The sequence below is a fragment of the Etheostoma cragini genome, chromosome 11 (genome assembly GCF_013103735.1).
Source record: "Etheostoma cragini isolate CJK2018 chromosome 11, CSU_Ecrag_1.0, whole genome shotgun sequence".
NCBI classification, from domain to species: Eukaryota; Metazoa; Chordata; class Actinopteri; order Perciformes; family Percidae; genus Etheostoma; species Etheostoma cragini.
This window is the reverse complement of record NC_048417.1, coordinates 20,419,975-20,428,962: the sequence shown is the minus strand read 5'-3', so window position 1 is coordinate 20,428,962 and position 8,988 is coordinate 20,419,975.

Sequence of the window (8,988 nt, the reverse complement as noted above, 5' to 3'; positions counted from 1 at the left end):
CCGTTTCATGAATCCCATGTGAATCCTGTCATAAGAGGATTTCTGGGCTCATATCTGCACTGGTTTCTACTTTAGCAGGATAAATAAGGGTCTGTAGCCTGTCATGTTAGCAATCTCAGATTTTGACAAAAGAGGAAGTTGGTTGCTACTGTTGAATAGTTCACCCATTTCCGTAAAATGTTGACAATCAAATAACATGATCAAACCAAATGCATTTCATAGATGAGAAATGAAATTCATGAAACACAGAATGAATTTTGCCTTTAAAATGCTCTATTCCCTCAATCTAAACTACTGTATTATGAGTACTTCATTTTCACATGTGTCCACTGTGGAAAATTGTTTTTCAAAAATCTGCATTTTATGTGATGGAAAACCGCATCATACAGCTCACCGGTTGGAAAGCCAGAACGGAAAGTACTCAAAAACATCTCAGTGTCAAAGTGAACAAGCTTTCAGCAACTCGATTTTAAAGACATTACCTCAACACATTACAATGTTTACGGATCTACATAACAAATGAGGGTTTAAAGGTATTTTGGTGAATTCATATTATGTGCAAGGAAATTGCAATGACTAATGTATTTACGATTCTAGCAATAAAAGCCTTTTCAATGCCACTTATTGTGAATATCTTTATCCCCCATAAATAAATACAGTGTTAGAAATAATAATAACAGTAATAATAACAGAAAATGTCACCTTTCCCACTATTAGCAAAAATAAAGAGTGAGGCAACAAAAGCCAGACAGCATGACAGCAAGGACAAAAAAGCGAGACAAGATCCATCGATCCATCCCTCTTCGGCTCCTTCTTGGTCCGCTGAGGAACATCCCCACTGTGCTCAACTGATCCTGCAGGGCGGCACTGTCGGCAGAACACAATGTGAAAAACGATCAGATTAATGCTGTTTTGCTGGCACTCTTTTCTTTTTGGGTGCTTTTTTATGGCAGTGTACATTGTAAACTACCATCACAGATAGCAAATCTTCCACACATGTTTTTTCCTTTATGTCTACCTGTGATGGAAAATGTAATCCTTGTCTTTTTTTTGTTATAGAACACACCAAGTTTAGTTTTTAGAAATAAACATGGAAAGTATGGACAGTTTATGTACAGGTATCTCTATTCTCTCATTTGTATTGGAAAAGCATGTATTGCATCTAATATGGCATATTGGATATATTACAAATTGGATGTTTCACATCGAATACAGCAGTAAAATGTGTCCATGATGCAGGAGCTGATAGTGGACACAGTGAAGAAGCAAATGCCAGCTGTGACCTTGATCCAGTGTCACCATCACAACCTTCCTTGTCACCCCTCAAAGTACCTTTTAAATCAGTTAATGGATCACAACCTAATGTTACGCGACACAGAGGCAAGTGCATGACGTATTGTTAAGCCAGAGCGAGGCAGGAAGGGACACTGCTGAAATGCTGAGTGATAGCATTACTTACTTATCCTTCTTTAAGGATGGCCTTTCAACTTTTAGCGTTTTATCTTCCATGTGATTAGCATAATTAATCTTTTCTTTCAACACAATTTCTGATGTAAGGTGTTTGAAAACGATCAGAAAAGATGCACATGCAGGCTGCTGCTTTTCAGAACTGATAATTTTTTATTCCAATTTAAGCACTTCCTTTATTCTACAGTGAGCTACAGCCAATTAAAAACATGAGTTGACCCAATGAGATGAAGGCAGGCAGAAGATTGTGCCTTGTTTGCCCTAAAATCTGAAGAGCAGAGGACCACTTTAAATGTAGCTCAGCGTAAATTCTGTTTAGGAAGCCCTAACTTTTAATTGGTGCACTCATAAATTCATTCAGCTGTTGTCCTAATAAATGTACTTTTTTTACTGTGTATAACTGTCACATATATGCAACTAGTCTCTCCTGATAAATCTCAGCCTAAATTCTTTCAGGAAGACCTGATTTAATCAATGCTCTTTTCCTAAATGGAATCAGCCAGTGGATATATATATATATACATATGGTTCTATAGTATAAAAGAGAACAGGCCATATCCATCCACTCTTAATTGAAGTAGAAGGATTTGATTCAAAGAAAAGCAGCAAACACTTAGAGATCAAAATGAGCTGTTTAACCTACTGAGAGAGTAAAACCATTTCCTAATATTATTCGTTACATGATTCATCCATTTGCTGAGCACATATTTTGACTTTATTGGTGAATCATTGTGCGAAAGACAGTGTGTAAAGATAGTATCAAATTATACTTCCATTTGAAATGGATCGAGACAAACAGAATGGAACCAGTGTTGATGTGAACACACTTTAGATGGATGAGTCACACACTAATGAATAACAACTCTCCTGAGGGGCCTGGAAGTTTAATTTTTCCAGGAGACAGAGACAAGGCTTTTGTTTGGTGGCATAGAAACAAGTACCTCTGTTGGGCAATAGTTGGCATAATAAGGTGATGCCATCACCGCAGACTCATGGGACTTTTCCCGTAGGGCCTGGAGGTGGGTGGCAGAGGAAGAGGTGTGAAGCCAGAGTTTCACATAAACTGAAAAATCAAAGAGACGTTTATTACTAGTAAAATATAGCTCCTACATGTTGCTTGCATGTGATGGCCACAGAAAAACAAGCAGGATAAAACGAAGAATCAGCTGATGCCCAATAATCATCCAATAAACTTCTAATCAGTTGACCCGCAATCATTTGATTGCTCTTTTGGTGTTTTCCTGTGATGAAATAAATGTTGCAGTGATGTCAATTAGAAAATATTTGCAGGCATCCTCTTACTGAAAAAACAATGTTCAGTCTAGCTTTCTGCCTTGATGGCCTAAAAGCAGCTCAAACATGTGAACACATCATAAGGATTCCTTATGAGGAGATTCCAATTTTCATAGCAAAGAACTTCTGATTGGAAAATTGTGAATAAAAGCAGACACAGAGACTCAACAGTTAGGATACAGTCAGTTTACTAAATCAAAGAACAAGTGACAGTACAGGCAGGTGATAAAGCAGTTTAGGCAGAATGGTCAGAACAGAGAAAATAGACAGGAAACGGCCCCATAGACAAATGTTTACCTCTACATGCGTATTGTATACTAGAAGGCTGATGAAAGAATTGGGGAGAGTAGGAACAGAATTGAATTGAACTAAATTGTCAATCTAAACAGTTAAAGTGTATCATTATTCCTAATGTACAGAACAATAGTGCATGACTGGAAATCCCTCAAAAGATAATCAGCCATGAGCGTGGCTGAGTGATAGTGGTAGTTCACTACTGAGAAAGAAATGATTAAAAGTCCTGGAAGGTCACGCCATTGGTCTTTCTGTGAACAGTCCACCCAAATTATCAGGGGTCACTTGGTTTAAGGTACTGTTTGGGATCAGTGACACAACGTGACAATCAAAAGCAGGTGAAGGAATACAAATGCAGCTGTCACTGCTCACTGATTACGCTGGTCCACAGTAGAAGTGGTTACACATTTGTGAAGATTCTGAGATGTGGATGTTAGTGGCTGGGTTGACTCAGTGGGTAGGGCAGGTGCACGTAAGTTTTGAGGTTTATGTCTTGATGCAGAGGTCCAGGGTTCAAATCCAACATGTGATGATTTTATGCATGTCTTCCCTCTTTCTCACCTACCTGTCCTGTCAAATAACGGTGGAAAAGCCCAAACATTAATCTTTAAAAAAAGATACGGATATTAATTGAGTCCTGTCTGTGTTAAATATTTTAAGGTTTCTGAGTGTGTTTTGTTTTATGTCTACATGTTTTGTTTGATAAATGAAAACATGTATTCTGTATCCTATTGCTAAAACAAGCTCATGATTAATTTTCACTACAAAACAGAGCAAAAATAAAAAGTCAGCCCTCATTCTGATTTTGGATAAGAAGCAAAAAAAGGATCATTCCTCAAACACTGAGCTGCAGCTATAAGACAGGGTCCAATGCAGCTATAATGTAGTCGCATTGGAGATACACGATGAATGTTAACACTAGGTGTAAGGAAGGAGCCCGTACTGTTAGAGAGGGCCAAAATAGACAGACCTCGGATGTATTACTGTCCTTGGCTGGTGGATGAGTGCGGGGACTCTTATGAATAAATAAGGTGAATAATGGTTGTTCTTTTCAAAAATGGATGGGAAATGCTGGCACAAAAGGTTAACAGCTTCTAAATAAGGACAGACGTTTGTCAGGGTTGTTGCGATAGGCACTCAGCATGGTCGACAGCACTAGACCAACCATTCAGCCTTGCTTTTTGATTTTTTTCTCATTCTTGCAAATTGTTCTTTACTGGCCAACCTCTGTTTCTTTCACGGTAAGATATGGAAGAAAAGAAATAATGAAAAAGGCTGACACTTTGAGGGCACCACATCAGTAATTTCCATGTCAAAATGTGTATTTCCCTAAAATGGCAGCTGTGGGCGTTGTGTTTTTTGTGGTAAATTGGTCAGCAGAATGACTACGTGTCACTGTCTCATATGTTGCAAACCCCTTTGTCATTGTATGTCTTTGTGTTGACAGTAAATAGATGTCATGAAATGAGGGTAGAAGGGGGGGGGGGGTGTGGTGGTGGGTGGGGTACACACACTGAGGTCCCTGTTTGGAATTAAACCGCATCTCTTAAATGGATTGCCATGGCATTTGGTGCAGACATTCATTTCCCCCTCAGGAGTAATTAACTTTTCCTGGTAAACACTGTAAACATTACACCTAATAAACATCAGCGTGTTAGCATTAGCACTGTGATAGCATTTATCTAAAAGCAAAGTGTCACTGGGTTGCTGTAGCCTGGCTGTAGACTCTCAGTTTTGTTTTCTTGTTTTGAAAAAAGAAAAGGCAGGCTCAATTAAATCAATTGAACAAAATAAATCTGCCACGAGCCAGTTACAGAACAAGGAAAGGAGGAAGGAAAGGAACGTGTGTTAAAAGTCCTTAATGACCAAGCCAAAGAAACAGACACACTGATGCTAACCCCTCATCTTCCGCTACAAACAGAGACAAAGTAAAAAGCAGTGCAGTGTGTTCCAGCTATAACAGTGCTGCCACCGTTCTAAGTAAGTGATATTGATAAATGATACAAATCAGCAGTGTTAAAGAGAAATGTCAGCTTGCACCTAAAAAAACACTTCCTTCTTCTTTAGTCTTTACATTTCATCGCCTGCTTATCCCAATGCACATCACCATGAATGGATGGATAAATGGGTAGATTAAATAGTCTCAGGTTCATAAGAGCTCTCAGATTACAAAATAGATGATGAAAGAGAATTGCAAGCAGAATGACAGACGGAAAAACAGGATCAATCATTGAGTCGTTAATCTTCTCGCTTTATTGGATGAATAGTGACAGAGACACCTCTGGGCACTCAATCCTTGTGTAATCTTCTCAGGCAAACTTCTCTAAGCATCGGTCATTAAAAACTGTGTTTGTGAGTATCCATCTACACACACACACACACACACACACACACACAAATGAAACAGATACACACACCACACCCTTCCAAATCTCGTCTCAGGGAAATTCCACCCGCTCCCTGTTGTCAACCTTAATTTCCTCTCTGTTAAATTATTCTCTTTCTTTCCCAAACAAATAGTTTTACATGCGTGTTTGCACGTTTGTGTCCCCATCAATAGACATCAGTGCAGGGAGGAAAAATACAACAATAAAGAGGTCAACAGAAGAGAGCTGACAGTAATGTGTGCAAACCCCGGTATACAGGTTGAAATTAATGAAAGCACATGAATCTGTTGCCACGTCTCACTATGCCATGCCTGATCTTCAACGTCCCATCATTTTTTACAGCTTCGTGGATACCCTACTGAGTTGTGTTTGCCCTCCCTGTAACCCAGCCTATCGCTGCACACTCAGGCTTGCCTTGGGAGATCAATGGCACAGCATGAGTTTAGGTTTTTAATTGAGCTGTCCTGAATGGTGGGGGATGTTTTAATGAGCCCAGGTCCTGTTTTCATCCTGACCTTTGAGACTCTGCCCTACAGGTGTCCATCCTCTAACTTGAAAAGGAATGTAGGGGCTTGTATGGCTACCCCAGAGGCGTCACACCTTACCAAGCTCCTCTGCAGAGCTTGACATTTTCACCTAAATCTAATACGCTCTGTAGATTTTTCTTTTCTTAGCCATTGCACAGGACCTGGTGTATTGCCAATGCTATCCTTGGAATCATGTTTCCGGCCATCTGACAATTTTTCAGTCAGGAACACTCTCGTCTTAGAGTTAACCATTTGTTGCAACAAATGGAAATCCAGTTGTACTTGGCGATGAAGTTCTAGTGATGCTCCCTGGATCAGCCAAGCAGCATGCTAAGCCAAAACAGGGAGCACGCAGCTGAGACCCCCCTGTACATAAGAGTTGGCCCGATCCAAAACAATAAAACAATTTCAGACTTAAGTTATGATGACACTTTAAACACTAGGTTCAGGATGGAGTGGCGGAGCAGCAGCAGTGTAAGGCAACCTTGGAGCAGCAGGAAGCAGTGAGGAATAGGGAGACATTTAAATGGATCGCCTGATGTGAAAAAGGCCTGCTTTTGGTTGTGACTGGTAGGAATGGTAATGCAATTAATAACCTCCGTGTCCTGCATGAACTAACACAACACTTAATTTAATTACCACATTCACTAGTTTGTTTTTTATGTTGTTTTAACCAACTGCTGACATACTGTTAATATTGAAATATTAAGCAGCTGGACTATGATCACCAATAAGTGGCTACTTAATTACTCTGTATGTTAACCTTTGGAACTGTAGCATAGTGCTTATCAGAGCATTTCCGCTGGAACAGGCTGCCTACAGGGGTTTGGTGTGAGATCATACGGTAAATTAAAACCAAAGCAAAACCAGAGAAAAATAGATGTGAAAAGCTTAGTGGAGGTGTTGGGTGTTATTTTTGGCTTTGGATTGTGAGAAACACCTTCATTTCACAGTCCAAAAAAGCATGAACTCACATTTTTCTGTTAATTGATCCATTAGCAAGAGTCCACTAATGAACACAGACGTTTCAGGCTCTGCCTTCCTGTGTGAGCCCACAATGTTTACGTGTTTAAGTAAAATGTTGCAAATGGCTTAATGAAAAGAAAATTGTTAGAAGAAAATTGATGAATGTTCACCCTATATTTGAATTTATTACATTTTGGAATGAAAGACAAACATTTTCATTGCACTACATCTGGCAACCTACTGTGAGGATTTAATGGTCAAATAATACTAGCAGTTTTAATACAAGAATTCAATGTAATTGAGAGTTTTAGTGTGCGTTATCACCATCTATTGTACATTGAAAAGAAGAATACTTTTTACATGTCTTAAATAAGTTACCAATCTGGATAGGGCTCAGAAAAATAACAATACTTATTTAGAATGATAACAGTTTGATGTCCAGGCTTTGGTCATATCTATGGCTACAGAGCTGAAGTACAATATGATAGCCTGTTTCATCCTTCGCAGCCCAGCACTTCTGTAGTCTTGATGTGATAATGGCGAGCATTTCAGACATGTTACAGTTTTCAGGTTCAGGAAAAAGCCATCTTATGGACATCCCATTAGCTTTCCTCTGGTGCAACCCACAGGCCAAAATGTGAACTTTACAAATGAGATACTGTGTATCTGCTGAGCAGATTTTCTCTGACATTGTTCTAATTCATGCTCCTGAGGGGATAAACGCTTCCCCCTCCCCTTCCTTCCAGTGCCACCCTCAGGAAAGAAATCCCCTCCTCCTCATGTTTGCTTCATCAAGCGTGTTTGTTATCATGGAACATAATGAATATTGCAGCCTGTAGTGAATGGCCACAATATGCAGCTGACGTCTCACAATTATGTTTCACAATGTTGGACACACGCCAGCTTTTATTCTTCATTCATCATCATATTATATTTAAGATTTTTTTTTGTTGATGAAAATCAAGTTTAACAGTATGCAAGTATAAATGGTGTCAATGTAAAACTAGTATACAATAAAATCACACACTACAGTTGTGCTGAAATTTCATTTTAACACTATTGATTTTTAGAGAACCCCATATTAGAACAGCTAAGCGCTGTTATTGTTATATAGCTTATAACTTACTGCATTTCTGGAAAAGCAAAATGTATACTTCTACTCCGCTACAAGTCAGAGGGAAATACTGTAATTTTTACTCTACATTTACTTGACACTTACAGTTACTTTTTAAATGACAATGCAAATATGCTTAATAATGTATACATCCCCTGTGGGGAAATTATAATTAACTCTGTTTTTAAGTTAGTAATCACTACACACTGGCCCGAAATACATACAACTGCTCAGAACCTATTCATGCACAAATGGAGAGATGTCAGAGTGAGTGGGCTGCCAGCTGGACTGGCACCCTGAGGAGTTGGGGGGGGCACAGTGCCTTGCTCAACATGAAGTGGCATCTCTCCAGCTACCACTCTGTACAGGGACTTTAACCAGCAACCCTCCGGTTCCCAACCAAACTCCCTACGGACTGAGCTACTGCCACCCCCCAAAGTACTCACTTTGTACACTAGTCAATAGCGTACATAGTGTTCAAAACATTGACAAACTGCAACATTAAACTAATCTTACATGCATTGGTTTGTGATAAAAACAGCATAATATAATCCTGCAAGCTCTTATACTTAAGCAGAGTATACTGATTATACTTATATAATAATAATTCAAGACTTTTATAAAAAAGTATTTACATTTACTAAAGGCGTTCACTCACCTCCCTTTTGTGGATTTCATGCATACAAAATGTGACGCCATCCGTCATTTTTGCGCGAGAACATTTTTTTTTTGTGATTTTGAAAACACCTGATATCCTTTAATTAGTTGGTACTGTATGGAATCTGTTATGCGGTTAGACTTACCACATTATTCAATGGCAAATCAAATCCACCTTTGTCCTGCTGACACAAGGTTTATTTTCTGCTCATATTTGCAAAAACCCAAGGGGTACAAACATCTTTTATAGGACTGAAAATAAGTGAATTTGGCCTTAAGAAGG